Consider the following 18,568-nt stretch of genomic DNA (forward strand, 5'->3'; position numbering starts at 1 on the left):
AAAAAGTAAAACAGATTCAAATATGTTGTTGATTTTAATCAATATTCTATTTTACACACCCTTAATTATTATTCCTATAAATTCAATGACAAAACCCATAACAAACTTCAAATTATTAAAACATATAAAACTTAGCAATCTAAATAAACTACAATGAAAAATAAGAACCCAATGAAAAAAAAATAAAACAAATAACAATGTAAAAAACAAATAAAACGTAAAACAAATAAAACAGAACCCAATGAAAAATAAACTACTAAATAACAATCTAATAGACTTCAAATAAATTTCAAATAAGAACACAAAAAATGCAATTTTAATATATAATCTAATAGAAGAAATACATCCTAAATCTTGTAAAACATAAACTACTCAGTGTTTTAATGAAAAATCTATTAAAGTAAACAAAACTATCTAAAAAATTATTGAAGGTTAAAATTTTCACAAATGAATCAAATGCTAAGAGACATAAACATACTTTAGGGATTCAACAAAGAGGGTGAAAGAGGAATATGACAAAATAGAGCTTGAATCTAAAATATATTGAAGCTTTAGAGGGATAAATAAGGAAAAAAAGCAACGCAAGGAAATAAATGTATATGACAGAATCGTACCTTAAGTTTACGATGCAAAAAATAGGAAAAGAATGAAACCCAACAAAACCCATGATGGAGTAGTAGTGGATGCAAAACAGCAACACCAATTGATTGGAAGCAAGGTGAGATTTTGGGTTTAGGAAGAAAAATGCACTTAGGGTTTAGAGGAAAATTTCAGCAACGCTTAATGAAGGTGGAGGGGTGGAGAAAATGCAAACCGTGTTTGTTGGAGCATCTTAACAAATTAATTGGATTTTTATTTTTTTTGTTTTTCTAAATAATAATAATAATAGTAAAAATAATACTAATAATAATAATAATAACAACAACAACAACAACAATAATAATAATAAAAATAATAATAATAATAACAATAATAATAATAATAATAATTATTATTATTATTATTATTATTATTATTATTATTATTATTATTATAATTACTTAATCTGGAGGGTTGGAGAAAATTTTAAAGGGAGGGAAACTACTCTGGAGGGAATTTTTTGTGAAAAACTTTGGAATTTAGAGACGGAAAACATTTGAGACGTCATTGTTCCGTCTCTACATTTTGTCTCTATAAAAATATTTATTTTTAGAGCCCAAGTGTGACTTTTAGAAACAAAACTTGAAACGAATTTAGAGACAGATTAACTTTGTGACGGGATATTCCGTCTCTAAATTCCTTCTCAAACATAAAACTTTTTAAATCCGTCTCAACCAATTGTTTTCCGTCTCCAATTCCGTCTTCATTCGTGATGGACAAAATTCCGTCTCTAAAATCCATCGGTAAATTAGATTTTTCTAGTAGTGCACCCCCAGCTGAACGTACTCTCGGTGAGTACGGGAATCAGAATAGAAATCGTGCTCAATTGCCCATCCATAACCAACCTATTACAGTCAACAAGTTTGAAATAAGTCCCGCTCTATACCGAGAGTTGAAGGAAATTCATTTTGCCAGTAGACATAACAAAGACGCCAATAGACATCTCACAAATTTCTTTGAATTATGTGAAACAGTGAAGGTGGATGGTTTGTCTGAGGAAGACAAGAAAATGAAACTATTTCCATTTTCATTGACAGATGATGATAAGGAGTGGCTTAATTCATTTCCTGCCGATAGCATCATCACACGGGATGACCTTGAAGATAATTTCTTGGATCAGTATTTTCCCCCAGCTATGTTCGTTAGAAAAAGGCAAGAGTTTTTCACTTATAAACAGAAAGAGGGAGAATCTCTTTGTGACACTTACAGGAGATTCAGAAACTTACTAGCAGGATGTCCTAATCATGCTTATGACGACACTGCCAAATGCAAATATTCTGTAAGGGTTTGAGGCCGAGCACTAGAATTATGTTGGATGCCACAACAAGTGGTTCTTTGAATTACAAGACCGCAACAAAAACACGAAAGATTATTGAGATCATGGCATCAAATGAACAAATGATGTTGTATGATAGAGGTGGTAGGTCAACAAGTGGTGTATTGGAGTTGAATGTTATGGATGGGTTTGCTCTAGGCAGGTTACTCTCAAAACAGATAGAAGAGGTTATCGCCACTGAGATAAAGAAGGGGATGGAAGCTCTAAATATACAACCCCAAGTGGCCCCTGTCAAATTACTAAAGCATAATAGTTGTAACCTTTGTGGAGGAGCACATAAAACTGGAGCTTGTGAAGCACTGGATGACAATGAGATAGAAGAACCAGAACAAGTGAATTTTGTGAGTAATAACGAGAAGCAGAATAATCCCTACTCTAGTACATAAAACCCTGGTTGGAGAAATCATCCAAATTTTTCTTGAAAAAATCAGCAAGGTGGATCTCAGGGTCAACAAGGACCTCAAACAAACCAATTCCCACCTAGAAAGGCTGCTTGGGAGAGTGCTATAGAGAAATTAGTGACAAGCACAAGTTCTTTCATTGAAGAGTCAAGAGCCATCCAGAAAAATCACTCTACATCCATAAAGAATCTGGAGACTCAAATGGGTCAACTTGCTCAACAAATGGCACAAAGAACACCTGGAAAGTTGCCTAGTGACACAGTTCCAAATCTGCGAAATAATGTCAATGTCATGACAACGAGGAGTGGCAAGGTAAGTGAACAAGTACCACTTAAAGCCAAAATAAGTGAAAGTACTTCAAATTCGAACCACTCGGAGGAAATAGTCACACCGACATCATTTGAGGAGCACATCGCTCTTGAAAAGGAGGAAGAACTTGTGGTACAAAAAAAGGAATCATTGTCAAAACCAGAAATTCGACTTCCGTTTCCTCAAAGATTAAAAAAGGAAGAAACAGAAAATCAATTCGGTAAGTTCCTTGATGTTTTTAAAAAATTACAGATTAACATTCCTTTTGCAGAAGCACTAGAGCAGATGCCAACATACGCCAAGTTTATGAAGGAGATTCTGTCGAAGAAAAGAAAAAATCGGCGGTGAAACAATGATGCTTACTGAAGAATGTAGTGCTATACTAAAGAGAGAACGGCCACCGAAGCTCAAGGATCCTTGAAGCTTTTCAATTCTGTGCGCCATTGGAAATATAACTTTTCGGAAGGCGCTATGTGATATCGGGGAGAGTGTAACTCCTATGCCCCTTTCCATATACAAAAGTTGGCCATTGGAAAAGTCAAAGACACACAACTGATGCTACAATTTGCGGATTGCTCAATGAAACACCCCTATTGAGTGGTGGAAGATGTGTTGGTTAAAGTGGATAAGTTCATTTTTCCAGTGGATTTTGTGGTACTAGATATGGAGGAAGACAATGACATTTCTTTGATTTTGGGGAGACCGTTCTTAGCAAAAGAGCGAGCCATGATTGATGTAGCAGATTACACCTTAACCTTAAAAGTAAATGAGGAAACTGTCACTGTTAACATTCTAAACGTCATGGAACACTCCAAAGAAACAGAAGAGTGCAATCGAATTGAGATCTTAGATAAGATAGTCAACGAAGAAATAGAGCATCAAACACCTAGTTTTCCATTAGAAATAGTGTTATGCCTACCCCAAGATGTTGTTAAAGAAAGTGAAGATCCAAAGATGAAAGAGGTTTTGACCATGTTAGAAGCATCACCATCCTACTCCCCCCGTTTTCCTACTAGATGGGAGGAGTTGAAAGGGAATGAAGATAAACCCTCGGAGAAAAATACACCACTGATTGAACTCAAGCAGTTGCCTCTTCATTTGAAATATGTATACCTGGGTGAAGAAGATAAGAATCTAGCCATAATTAGTGCAAGCTTGAGTGAGTTACAAGAAAAAAAGTTGTTGACAATTCTGCGAAAGCATAAGGGTGCCATCGGTTGGTCCATTGAGGACTTGAAGGGAATAAGTCCGACTTTTTGTATGCACCGAATCCTAATGGAGGACAATCACAAACCGGTTGTACAACCCCAAAGGAGATTGAATCCGACAATGAAAGAAGTGATTAGGAAAGAAGTGGTAAAGCTCCTAGAAGCCGATCTCATTTACCCCATTTCAGACAACCTTTGGGTGAGACCCGTCCAAGTTGTACCAAAAAAGGGTGGAACAATCGTCATCACAAATGAAAAGAACAAACTAATTCCTACACGAACAGTTACAGGCTGGAAAGTGTGTATTGACTATAGAAGGTTGAACAGTGCTACGAGGAAGGATCATTTCTCGCTCCCTTTCATTGATCAGATGCTTGAGCGGCTAGCCGGACATGAGTATTACTTCTTCCTAGATGGCTATTCGGGATACAATTAGATAGTTGTGGCACCCGAGGATCAAGAGAAAATTGCATTCACATGTACGTATGGGGTGTTTGCTTATTGGTGAATGTTGTTTGGGTTGTGTAATGCACCTGCCACATTTCAAAGGTGCATGATGTCCATATTTTCTGATATGATTGAAAAACATATTGAAGTATTTATGGAAGACTTTTCTGTCTTTGGTTCATCTTTCGATAATTGTTTGATTAATCTGTCTCTTGTATTAGAAAGGTGTGAAAAATCCAACTTGGTCCTAAATTGGGAAAAATGTCATTTTATGGTGCGAGAGGGAATTGTATTAGGCCACCGAATTTCCCACAAGGGGATCGAGGTAGACAAGGCCAAAGTTGAAGTTATTGAAAAACTTTCCCCTCCTACCAACAAAAAAGGCATTAGAAGCTTTTATAGGCCACGCTGGATTTTATAGGAGATTTATAAAATATTTTTCTAAAATTGCAAAACCACTCACAAACCTACTTGTAAAATACACACCTTTCAAATTCAATGAGCATTGTTTGCATGCTTTTAACAATTTGAAAAATAAGTTGATAACTTCTCCCATTATCACTGCACCTGACTGGTCACTACCTTTAGAAATCATGTGTGATGCAAGTGACAATGCTATTGGGGCAGTCCTGGGACAAAGAAACGACAAGATGTTGCATGTAATCTACTATGCTAGCCACGTTTTAAATCAGGCACAACACAATCATGCCACACCTAAAAAAGATTTATTAGTTGTAGTTTATACTTTTAAGGTAGGTGAGGCAATTCCATCTGATTTCACTTATCAACAACGTAAGAAGTTTATCCATGATGCCAAATTCTATGAATGGGATGAACCCTGCCTGTACAAAAGAGGAGTGGATGGGTTGTTGTAAAGGTGTGTGCCCGAGGAGGAGCAAGAAAAGGTATTGTGGCACTGCCACAAATCTGATTATGGGGGTCATTTTAGTGGTGATCGAACTGCAGCAAGAGTTCTCCAATCGGGATTATTTTGGCCTTCATTGTTCAAAGATGCATTCAACTACGTGAAGAAGTGCGATCGATGCCAGCGCACCGGTAATATTTCAAAACGGGGTGAGATGCTACAAAAATCAATATTAGAAGTAGAAGTGTTCAATGTGTGGGGTATTCCCCATTGCATATAAAAAAGTTTATATATTGGTGGCGGTAGATTATGTCTCAAAATGGGTTGAAGCAGTTGCTACTCAAACTAATGATTCGAAACAAGTCATCGTATTTCTCAAGAAGAACATATTCGCCCGTTTTGGTGTACCTCAAGCTTTGATTAGTGACGAGGGCACTCACTTTCTAAACCGAAAAATGGAATACCTTATAAGGAAATATAATGTGTGTCATAGGGTGGAAACCCCATATCACCCACAAACTAGTGGGCAAGTTGAAGTATCCAACAGGCAGCTTAAGAAAATCATTGAAAAGACAGTGAATGCCTCACGAAAAGATTGGTCAACGAAACTTGATGATGCACTTTGGGCCTACCGAACAGCTTTTAAAACCTCCCTTGGTATGTCTCCGTATCAAATCGTTTATGGTAAAGCCTATCATTTTCCGCTCGAACTGGAGCATCGAGCATTTTGGGCGACAAAATACTTGAATTTTGACTTGGTTCAGGAAGGCGAGTCAAGAATTCTTCAGCTTCACGAGTTAGAGGAGTTCTGGAATTTTGCATATGAGAACACCAAGATATATAAAGAAAAAACCAAGAAATGGCATGACAAAAAAATTAAATTCAAGGAATTCCAAGAAGGAGAACTAGTCCTTCTATTCAACTCAAGATTGAAGTTGTTTCCAGGAAAACTAAAGTCAAGATGGTCGGACCCCTTCAAGATAATCAAGGTATTTCCATACGGTGTTGTGGAGTTGAAAGATACACACTCAAATCGGAACTTTAAGGTGAATGGACAAAGGCTCAAATCTTATTTAGAGGTAGAGTCAAAACTTTCGATGGAGTCCATCCATCTGATCATCACTTGAAGAGTGGAATGTCAAGCTCAAGACACTAAACGAGCGCTTATTGGGAGGCAACCCAAATTCGAATCCTTTGCACCATATTTATTTATTGCATTTCATATTCACTTTACTCCATTTAGTTCCAATTTTAATTTTTAATCGCTAGTTAAATTAGTTCTTGATGTTTGGTATGAGCAAGGAATCAAAAAGATGTTTTGAGAAGTGATTTTACTGTTCAAAGCGGTAGCATTCGGGCCTGAAGCGCGTCTTGTGCGCTTGAAGCGCATTTTGTGTGATTTCTCATTGTAATTGCGCGCCTGAAGCACGTCTTGTGCGCTTGAAGCGCATTTCGCGTGATTTCTCACTGTAATCGCGCGCCTGAAGCGCTTGAAGTGCATTGTTGGGTTTAAAACCCCTGTCTTCTCACATAAAGCTCCCCTCCTCCATTATTACCTCTTCAAACCACCGCAAGCAAGTCATTAGCAGTGGAATTCTTCTCCAATGTTCTGATCTGAAGTTTGGCAACCCAGTTCCACATGATCAATTTGTGAGTTATGTGAGGGGAAAAAGGGTACCCTTCACGCCCCAAGTCATCAATGAAATTTTTGGTATGTCGAACTATCAGGACTGCCGTTTTCAAGCTATGGTGGACCACATCATAAAATTCGACACTCATGAGATCCTACGCATTTTATGCAGACCAGTCACAAATTGGATTCGAAATAGGGACAACTCAATTAGGAAACTGCGCTCATTGGATCTCAACCCAATTGCAAAAGCATGGAGCACCTTTGTTCATCACACGCTACTACCATGTTCCAATGTGTCAGATATAACATTTCACAGAGCATGCCTACTACTTGCCATCATAAAAGGCGACAGATTCAATGTGGGCGTGCTACTAGCTGATAATCTTTTGGGGACAACAACTCTTGATCCTCTGACAAGCTACTTCTGTCATGCTTCCCTGATAAGCAAACTATGTGAGCAGGTGAGAGTGTCACCTAAACAGGGTGAAGAAATGGTGAAACCTGCTACACAAATCACTACTAAGTGGATAGAAAAACACTCTATGATTCCGACAGACGATCTTGGTGCCCCACCAGCAGCGATGACAGTAGACGAAAACACGGAACCACCCTACCAAATCTGAAATTAATTGTTGCTTGGGGACAAGCAATAGATTAAGTTTGGGATTGTGATGACTCTTCATCATATGCATATTTTCCCACTGTTTTAGTCTTATTTATCTTCAATCATTAGTTAGATTAAGGAGTTATTTGATATATATTTGGTTGATTTTTGTTCTTTGAGTTAATAAAATGTTGTGTTTTTATTTCATTGATTAAGTAGGAATTTTTTCGTAATTTTACATTGCATTTTGTTTTAGTGCAGTGATTTCTCACCTATATTGCATACTTAAGCCATATCTGGAGTTGTAGATGTCCAATTAGAGTCAACCCAAGTTCAAATGAAAGCTACGATTCATAGCTACAACTTTCATGAAGACACTGGAACCGAATTATGACTTGAAAGAGGAGTAAAATGCAATATACGTCAGACAACAGATGTTGTGCGCCTGAAGCACTCCAGCTATGCCTGAGGCACATTTCCAGCCTTTCAGCACTGTCTAGGCGTGCCCATAGTGCAAATCATGCGTCTGGGCGCGCGACGCGCATCATCATTCATAAAAAACACAATTTTTTATTGTTTAGGGATCTTTTTGACTATTGGGAAGTTGGAGACTTGTGTCCTAGCACAGAAACTCAAACATGGGGTTTCTAGCGCCATTGGAGCAGTTTTATCAAGAATTATTCATGAATTTTTCTTGTAATTCTTCTATAATCTCTATCTTTTATATCTCTTTCATGAGTAACTAAACCCTATTTGTTAGGGATGAGTGTAACAAGATGAAACCCTTATTTTTATGATTTGATTTCTAGTTATATGAATGAGTTTATTGAATTATTTTTATCATCTCTATGCTTAATGTCTTTTGTTGCTTGATCAACACTAAAATGTTCTACGATTTGTATTTTGAAACGGAAGTGGACTTTACGAATGCTTGAGATGAGAAATTCATGAATTTGTAGTCTAGACATAGATGTAGGTCATGAAACCAATTAAATTAGTTGCAGATGCAGTAGTTTAAAAAGAGAATTCACTACGCCAAAAATGATATTTTACAACGCCTTTTTTAAGCCATTTACAGCGCTTTTTTTTTAAAAAAAAAGCGTTGTAGAATCCAGCGCTGTAAAATGATACAACAACGCTCTTTAAAATAAAAAAGCGTTGTAAATCCCTTCTAAAAATGCGCTGCTTCTTGTACTAGTTTTACAGCGCTTTTTAAAAAAATCGTTGTAATAGGCGCATTCCTTTATTTCAGTTAGATCTCTTTCTGGGATTATATCAACAATCTCCTTCATGAATCGCAATATATAGGATCCGCAGTCTATGTTGTTAGTTTGACGAGGGCACTATAAAATAAAACATATAAGTCAATAAATATTTGTGTATTGATTGTTAATGAAATTTTAAAGGCATATATTTCAAACCTTTATTGGAATCCATGTGATTTATTTGACTTTTGCTTCGACACTGTAACACCCATTTGAGCTCGAAAAACTTGTAAAGCACTATCAAATAAATGTGATTATTAGTATTAACAAACACATTATATATATATATATATATATATATATATATATATATGTAAGAAATAAATGAATAAATGAATACAATACCTGAAGAGTGCGAAGAAATATGTAGGGTTCGTAGGGTTACAGTTTCGTTTAAGAAGGAACAGCGAGAATGCGCAGAAATACGAACGATTCGTAGGACAGAGTAGGGTTCTCAATGAAAAGAGTACGTAATAATGTTCGTAGGGATAGTAACAAATATGAAGATGGTTTGCAATGGAGATGGCTAACAATATGGTTCGTAGGGACAGTAGGATTCCCAATGAGAAGGACACTGAAGTGTAGTGAAGTTTATGTAATGAAGAGGAAACTGAAGGGTTTAATGTTATATATAAAATCCTATTACAGCGTTCTTTAAAAAAAAAATAAGGAGGTCTTTTACAGCGCTCTTTAAAAAAGCGCTGTAATAGGCTTTTAAAAAATAAAATAAGGATGTCTTTTACAGCGCTTTTTTAAAGAGTGCTGTAAAAGACCACCTTATTTTATTTTTTTTAAAGCCTATTACAATGCTTTTTTAAAGAGCGCTGTAAAAAAACACCTTATTTTATTTTTTAAAGCCTATTACAACGCTTTTTTAAAGAGCGCTGTAAAAGATCACCTTATTTTATTTTTTAAAAGCCTATTACAACGCTTTTTTAAAGAGCGCTGTAAAAAACCACCTTATTTTATTTTTTTTAAAGCCTATTACAGCGTTTTTTTAAAAAGCGCTGTAAAAGGTCTCTTTATTTTATCTTTTAAAAGCCTATTATAGCGTTTTTTAAGGAGCGCTGTAAAAGACCTTCTTATTTTATTTTTTTTAAAGCCTATTACAGCGCTTTTTTAAAGAGCGTTGTAAAAGACCTCCTTATTTTATGTTTTTAAAGCCTATTACAGCGCTTTTTTAAAGAGCGTTGTAAAAGACCTTATTTTATTTTTTAAAAGCCTATTACAGCGCTTTTTTAGAAGCCTTTTAAAGCACTTGTTCAAAAGCGCTGTAAAAGACCTCCTTATTTTATTTTTTAAAAGTCTTTTACAGCGCTTTTCCAAAAAGCGCTCTAATAGGTCCTTTATTATGTGAAAGTGCAAGCTTTTTACAGTGCTTTTTTTACAGCGCTTGTCAAAAAAGCGATGTTGTATTCTCCGTTATTTTTAAAATATCATACAATAGCGCTTATATTTAATAAGAGCTATAAAAGGCGCGCTATAAAATGTCATTTTTGGCGTAGTGATTCCTGTACAGTAATGCTTAATTCTAATCTTAAATCTACTATGGAATTAGGGGTTGCTTTGGAATTAAAGGTTCTTTCACTAAGACATTATGACAAGAATAATAAAGAGAATTCAGTAATAATTCAATAAAGGAATTCAATAACTAGGATCAAATTAGACACCAAGGTTGCATTCGAAGTGAAACTCGTCCATGACATTTTTCTTATTATAAAAGGTCAATTTTATTTCTGTTATTAATTCTAAATATTGTTTCAACCAACTTGGGAACTTTTTGTTTAATTTTAGTAATTAAATATAATTCGATAGTAAAATGAAATCTTTGAGTTCGACACTCGGTACGACCGTTTTATTATTACTTGCAACGATTTAGTACACTTACTGAAACGCTATCAGACACCAATCAAAGAGAGAATTTGGATGAATTTGGAATCTAAGAAAGAATTTTAGTTCTCTCATCATGCTCATCTCAAATTCACTCTACATTAACTTAGAGAACTCTTGGCAGAGCTTGTCATTAGTAGAACCAAAAATGATACATCAACATATATTTTGACAATAAGAAGGTCATTCTTAGATAATTTTCTAAACAATGTAGTGTAAACCTAGCCTTTTTAAAATTATTAATAAGAAATTTGTTTATGACCATTTTACCTTTCTCATTCAATTATATGTAATTTCTTTTGAATTGATTCAACTCTTCATGCATATCCATTAACTATCCATAATTCGATTGAGCTTTGTCTATATGTAGATTCAATTTCAGATGATAGTCCAAGGTAAATGTTTCTTTAAAGGTGGAATTGGTTTTCAGAGGATCATTTGCACTTCATGTGATCAAAGAGTCTAAATGAGAAGATTTGTTTTTCCATCCAAGTTGGGATTCTTGATGATCTTGATTTGTGGGAGGTTCATTATTCTTGAGTTATTAGGCATATCCTTTGGTTCCTCATATATTTGTAGATCTATTGTGTCATGCCCAATGATCTTACCCTTTTAATTATATTCAAAACATACAAATTCCCTTTTCTTGAGGGTTAGGTCTTGGAACATAGACTTTTCCGACCATGTGTTTGAGCATCCATTGTCCAGGTACCATAACTGGAGTTTTAACTTTGTTGCTAAGGATATCTGCAAGATAAACTATTTTATTCTTAGGTCCCCAAATTTGGTTGGATTTTGGTTTATTAGTTCTTAAAGGTGTCTTGTCTTTCCATATTTTTTGCATAGGACAAGTTCTTTTGTTGTACCTTTCTTTAAGAAATATACGCAAGTAGTATTAGGTAGATTAACCTTAGGAGTTTCCTCGTTTTCTTCAAAGATGAATTTGGAATTTGAGCTTAAGTTCTTCTACTCTTTTATGGTTTGTGATAATATTCTTCTGAATCCTTGAGTATCTATTTATAGTAAAAATCATAACTTCAATTATAAATCTGAAACAAATCTTATTTTAGATTTTCTTCAATTACAATTTTGAATCAAATCTTATTTTAGATTTTCTTCAATTATAAATTTGAATCAAATCTTATTTATATTTTCTTCAATTTATAAATCTGAATCAAATCTTATTTTAGATTTTCTTCAATTATAAATTTGAATCAAATCTTATTTTAGATTTTCCTCAAAAACACAACTTTTTTCATACTCTTTGAAGTCAAGGATATTGTTCTCAAAAAATATTTTTATTATCGTCAAAACTTTAAGTATAAAACTAACTTGGTTCCAACAATATCCTCATTGTTTATGATGACAAAACTGGTATTTTCGATAACAACTTTTCTTTATATTACTTTGACTCCCCCTAACTTAGGGTTCCCCTAAGTCTATGTGTCATTTTCTCATTTCTCCCCATATTATCAAATATATTTTCCCCTCTTTTGTCATCTAAAAAAAAACTTGAAAGTGAAACATGTGTTTTTTTATTTATTTTTAATTTGCTATATTTTTTACTTCGCTTTTTTTTTAATAATATAAATATAATATATTACAAGAAAATATAAAAACTAATAAAAGTTAATGTAAACCTAGATTACTTTGAAGTTATCACAACATTAGTAATATATGATGGTAAGTTTTAGGTTTTCTAGATGAAGTCAAACCTATCTTCAACTAGTGGTTTGGTGAATATGTCAGCACATTGGTGTCTAGTGTCTACACACATAATGTTTAGTACCCCTTTATTAAACAAAGTCCCTAATGAAGTGGTGTTGATCTCTATGTGTTTAGCTCTAGAATATAGGATATGGCTTTTAGTTACACAAATGACAGAAGTGTTATCAAAATAGATGAAAATGTTGGATTCTAGGATTTTGTAGTCTTCCAGTTGATGTTTGATCAAAAGTAGTTGAGAACTGCAGTCAGCTGCTGAAATGTACTCGACCTCTGTTATTGACATGGAAATGGTGTTTTGTCTCTTATTTTAATTATTTATTTTACAAATAATTATCTTGAGATATTAAAAATATTGATATTTATTTTATTTATTTTTCTATAGTTACTATGGTATAATGTTTTTATATATATTTATTTTGATTTAGTAATTAATATAAATTGTTGATGTTATATTTATTTATTTTACCATTTCGACTATTCTATAAAGATGATGCATTTTTATGTGATTATTTTGAAAAATACTATAGTAATAATTATGTTTATTATTTTGAATATGAGAATTTTGGTTAAAATTATATTTATCTATGTTAAGGAAAAATAATATTATGTTAAAATGAGTATTTTGGAGAAATTATTTTTGTGTGGATCAGTACAATAAATTATTTATTTATTAAGGACAATTAGAAATACTAGAAAATGAATTTTGGACTGTTTACACCCGTATTTTCTACTTCTGCATATTAATTTGAGTATTACTGGTTGAGCTTTTCTTTCCTACACCTGTAAGTTGCTCATTACACCCCCATTTTTGCCTTAGACTTTACTATCTTGTGTACAAGCTATTTTACTCTTGTACATGTACATCTTCTATTTGCACCCCGCCATCTGCAATTAAAATAACGCGCAACCAAATCGCAGCAAATTATTTTTCTCTCAAATTCACTCCCATCAATTACTTGTCATATGAATTGAATGAAACCTCTATCCAACACAAAATCGGCCACTGAATCCATTGTTGGCATCAATTTATCGACTGTGGCCCCATTTCATCAGAAACAATTATGTTTCTTTCCTTTAGCGAGCTGTTTTTGGCCGATACCGATCACCACGTTTGTCGTCTAAAAAAATTGGCATTGTTTATGCATTTTTTCGGTGATGTTGATGTTGGACCCTTCTGACACTCCGACGAATCGGTGAGAACTTTTCTGCTATTTTTTCTTTTTATTTTGAATCCATTTTTTCTCCTAAAAATCTTACTAATTATTTAACATTGATTTTTATGATCTGCATAATTTATCAGTCGCGACTCGGCAGTTTTGTGAACTTGTCATTTATTCGCATTTGTTTGTTGTACGTTGTCGATCTGCAGTTACTTTAGAAAACATCCATTGATTTCTATGTTTGAGAAAACGACTAAATAAGGTACGGGGCGATAGAGTGTTTGAATTCATGATTATAATATATTGTGGACTCACTACGTACGGCAGTAGCTCTTTGAGAGATAAAATAATTAATATGCAAATATGGAAATAGTGAGAATAAAATGAAGCATATGAATATTTATAAGGTGTTGATTGATTTAAATTCGTTAAATGTGTGGTATTTGATATTATTGTGATATTGGGTGTCAAATGAATTTTATGTATATGTTTGATTAGAAAAATTTATGTGATATAATAATAAAAGATGGGTGCATTGTCATAAGTTTATCTGATGATGATGTTTGATTAATAATAGTGATGTTATAAATTTGTGATAAATTTATGTCATGTTGTATGATTGATGATATTGATGCTATAAATTTGTGATGAATTTATTCGATGATGTATAATGAATGATAGTGATGTTATAATTTTGTGATGAGAATATTGAAGTAACCCTATAGTTGATGAAATTGTCGTGATTCCAATTTGTACTTGAGATGATGGTCTTAATGGAGTATCATAGGCCAACAAAGGGAGAAAGTAGATATTGAGAATTTTTGAAGTGGAGATTATTTTGTCATCAAATAGGTATGGCCTGACAAACCTAGTAATTTCGGGGAAGTACAACTGAATGAGCCTGATCGTGGAGGTATGTTGTTGAGCCTTAATTCAAGAGTGTTAGATCTTATAGGTAGCACTCCAAATGTCAGGAGCTACCATGCAACACATGTTTACCTCGACTGTCGCATAGGTGTGTCTCAGGTTGAGTTAAGGGGATCTATGAGGACAGGGCCAATTTGAATTGTCTGTCAACTCAGGTGGTGGCATATTATCAAGCCACCTAACCGAGTACTTAAGAATTAGAATGGTACCACATTGTGAAGTAGAGTCTAAACTCATGCATAACATTGCATTTTTCTTGTGATTTTTTTGTTGTGATTAATATGTATTGTATGCAATAATAGTTTCTCTTAGATGATTTGATCTTATTGTGAAATGTATTTATTTTTCTTAAGTGATTGAATTTATAATGTGATATTTTTCTTGAGGAATGTTTGATGATATGGTTTTATTATGATTAATGGCATGTTCTTCTTATTTATATTATACTATTAACATGATTTCAAAATTCACCTCCTTCGTTGTTTGTGTTTGACTGGATTGGCCATGTGTTTGTGAAATCTCAATTATTACAAGTTAATGAGTCTTGAATTTCAAGTTTGGGAGGAACTCCGCTGTGATAGATGATACCGAGAATTAATTGTTGTAAATTGTATTTTACTTATTTAATTAGAAATGACCTTTCGTATGAAAATCTAGTAAGTTTTTGGAATTAAATTTAGAAATTATAGTTAAATCAAGTTCATTGAAATTGCACTGTTTTAATTGAGGAATAAAGTTTGAATTGTTGTGTACCTTGAGGAACGTGATATCCTAAATTAGTTACAAAAGTTTTAATTTCTTTGGAAACAGATTTTCTTTATCCACTACGATTTTTTATTTATAAAAATCTAGTATAAATTATTATATATGTTATTTGGGGGTTTAGAGTGTCACAGTAGCCTTGTGCGACAAGTCATTCCTTATTTCTGACCACTTCCCCTTTTTCATTTAGCTTGTTTTTGAAAATCCACTTGGTTCCAATAATGATCTTTTTTTGTCTAGATACTAGATCCCAAACATCATTCCTCTTAAACTCATTTAACTCTTCTTGCATTGCAAGAACCCATACATCAATTGCCAATGCTTTATCAATCGAGGTAATCTCAATTGATGAGAGTAAGTCAAACAAAGTGTTATCTATTAATGATGATATGTTCCTCTAAGGATCACTTGCACTTCCAATTATTAGAGTTTCAGTAAGAGATAACTTGTATTGCCATCCAAATCTTTCTTCTGACTTATCTTGACTGTTTTTTTGACTTGATCAGATTCATCATCTGAAGATTTGTCTTCTTCTTCTCATTTGCTTTTATCCTCTGATTTTTCAAGTTCTTTTGGGGTTTTTGCATCTATTTCCTCTAGTTCCGGTAAACCTACAAGCTAAAACATCAGTTTTGTTTCTTGTGGTTTCTACTTGTTTCTGAAAACCAAACTTGTATGATCCTTCTGCTGTAGTGTTCAGATTATGTGGATCTCCTGGTTCCTCTAAATACTTATCTAGCTTTGATTTTTAAGATCAATCTTCTTGTTATCACATTAAACACAATATCAGACAATAATTAAATTTAAAGAAGGATATATAAGTTGTATGTCAAATGTTTCAGTTTCACTCTGAAAACCATCTAAGTTCTTCTTTTCTGGTTTTCATATTCTGAATTTGCATATTCTTTGATTATAGGGTTTGGTTGAAGGGATTTGAATTCCAATCCAGGTTTAGAGTTTTGATGAACTTGATTGGAGTGTTTAGAGAAGTTTCCTGATTTTGGCTGTTCATTTGACACTTCTGTTTCTGCTGATGTATCAGGTTCCTCTAGTCATTCTGGTCATGCTAATACTTCAGATTCATCATATGGTTTTGATTTTTCTAATGTTTCTAGTTCATCATATGGCTTTCGTATTTATGATAGTTATGGTTCATTAGCTGGTCATGGTTCTAATAGGTATTATGTTGACCAGTCCTTCTTCCACCAAAGTTAGGTCTTGGGACATAGACTTTTTTCCCTTCAAAAGTTGCTAGCATCAACTTACTAGATGTTATGATTGGTGTTTAGACTTGGTTTCTTAGAACATCTACAACATAAACAATTTTGTCTTTTGTTACTCAAATCTGATTGAGTTCTGGTTTATTAGTCTTGAAAGATTTCTTGTCCTTCCTTGTATTTAACATGGGACAAGACAATTTAGAATGACATTTCTTAGAATAAACAGTACACAAAACATTAGAGTGAATAAGTTTAGGTTTAGTTACTATTTTTTCAAACCCTAGACCTCTTTTACCATTTCTACAAACACCATAAATCATAGATGCATACTTTCTTCTTCAAAATTACATGTGGTATTTCCAACATGGATATCTCTCAAAGTTTTATCTATAAGTTCAGCAATATTAGTTTTCATATTTGGCTTTTCGGTTTTAAGTTCAATAATATCAATTTTCAGAGTTGCATTTTCTATTTTAAATTCAACATTTTTATTCTTTAAAACATTAACTTTTGAAATTAGGTTTGTATTTTCTTTCCTAAGTGTTTTCAATTTTAAAGATAATTTGTGATTCTTATTTAAAAAATCATTTATAGCAGTAATTAAATCAGATAGAGTTAAGTCAGAAAATACCTTAATTTCTTCATATGTTGATTCACTTCCAGAGTCAAAATATGTGTTAGATCCAGAGGCATAGTTGGTATGAACCATCAGAGCCAAATATGTGTGCTCTTCATCATCAAAGGATTCATTAGCATCATCCCATGTAGCCATCATACTCTTCTTATTGGGTATACAATCTTTCCTTTGATGTTTCCCTTTTCTCCATATTTAGGCATTTTGACCTGATATGTTTAGGTTCATTACATCCGTAGTAGATGATGTTTTTCTTGTCATATTTATCATCCTTTCCTCTATTGGATTTCTTGTAATATCTTTGGGGAAATTTATTCTTTATGTTGTGCAATATCTCTTGATTTTTTCTAAATATAAACGCCAGTTCCTATTCCTCTAAGTCTCCATTCTAATCATCTGAATTCTTCCAGCTTAAGAGTATTTAGATCATTTGCATCCTGAATGGTCGTGATCTTAGGTCTCCATTTGCTTGTCAAACTCCTTAGTATCTTCTTCACATGATCAAAAATAGTAAAACTCTTTTCAAGTGCCTTTAATACTTAGACTAGAGTCTGTAATATCGAAAACATTGTTTCAATGTCTTCATCTTCTTCCATCTTGAACAACTCATACTTTTTGACTAGGAGGTTTTCTTTTGCTTCTTGAACTTGCTTGCTTCCTTCATAGGTCAAAATCAGACTATCATAAATACACTTTATTGTCTCCTTGTTGGTGCACTTGTCAAACTCCTTGAAGATGATTGCATTTATCTTGAATGTTATGGACTTATGTTGCATCTTGTACATCTTCTTTTGACAAGCATTCATCTCCTTTCTTGGAATTTCAATATCATCTGTATTCATTAGAGCAGTATAAACATCTTCCACCAAGTTCTAATGTTCAGAATCTTGTGAAATAAAGAAACTTCTCAACCTATTGTTCTAGTACTCAAAACATTCTCCGTCAAAAAGAGGCGGTATGTTGATGTTTCCTCTAGTAGCTTCTTCATTGAATCCAAACATGTTGAACCTTTGGATCTTTCCTTAAACACTGTAAAGTGCTCAACCTTGAGACCGAGCTCTGATACGAATTGAACGTGCAAGCACAATAAATGGGGTTGAATTGTGTTTGTCAAAGTTGATAACTTTTGAGTAATTTATTAAAAAAATCAATTCAGTTTTGATGACTTACTTGGAGTAGTCACAATTGGGTTCAGAGGCAGCAAACAATGATAGCATAAATAATTGAACACATAGATTTATCCTGGTTTCCCACTTACTTGGCTACATCCAGCCCCCTCAATCAAAATGCTTTAATCGACTAATTCAAATACCTTGATTTACAAAGCACTTGACCGTCCAAGCCAGTCTTCTGAAACAGCCTAACAACCCCAAACTTTTGAGGAACTAACCACATTGACCATACAAGCCAAGTCTTCTCCTAACAACTCGATATTGAAGAAGGAACTAAACAACTATCGGGTTGGATACAAAAGATTGAAACTTTAAATGTTTGCTTCTAACAAAACTGATAATAATAATAATAATAATAATAATAATAA

Source organism: Cicer arietinum, chromosome 3, assembly GCF_000331145.2.
Source record: "Cicer arietinum cultivar CDC Frontier isolate Library 1 chromosome 3, Cicar.CDCFrontier_v2.0, whole genome shotgun sequence".
Taxonomy (NCBI): Eukaryota; Viridiplantae; Streptophyta; class Magnoliopsida; order Fabales; family Fabaceae; genus Cicer; species Cicer arietinum.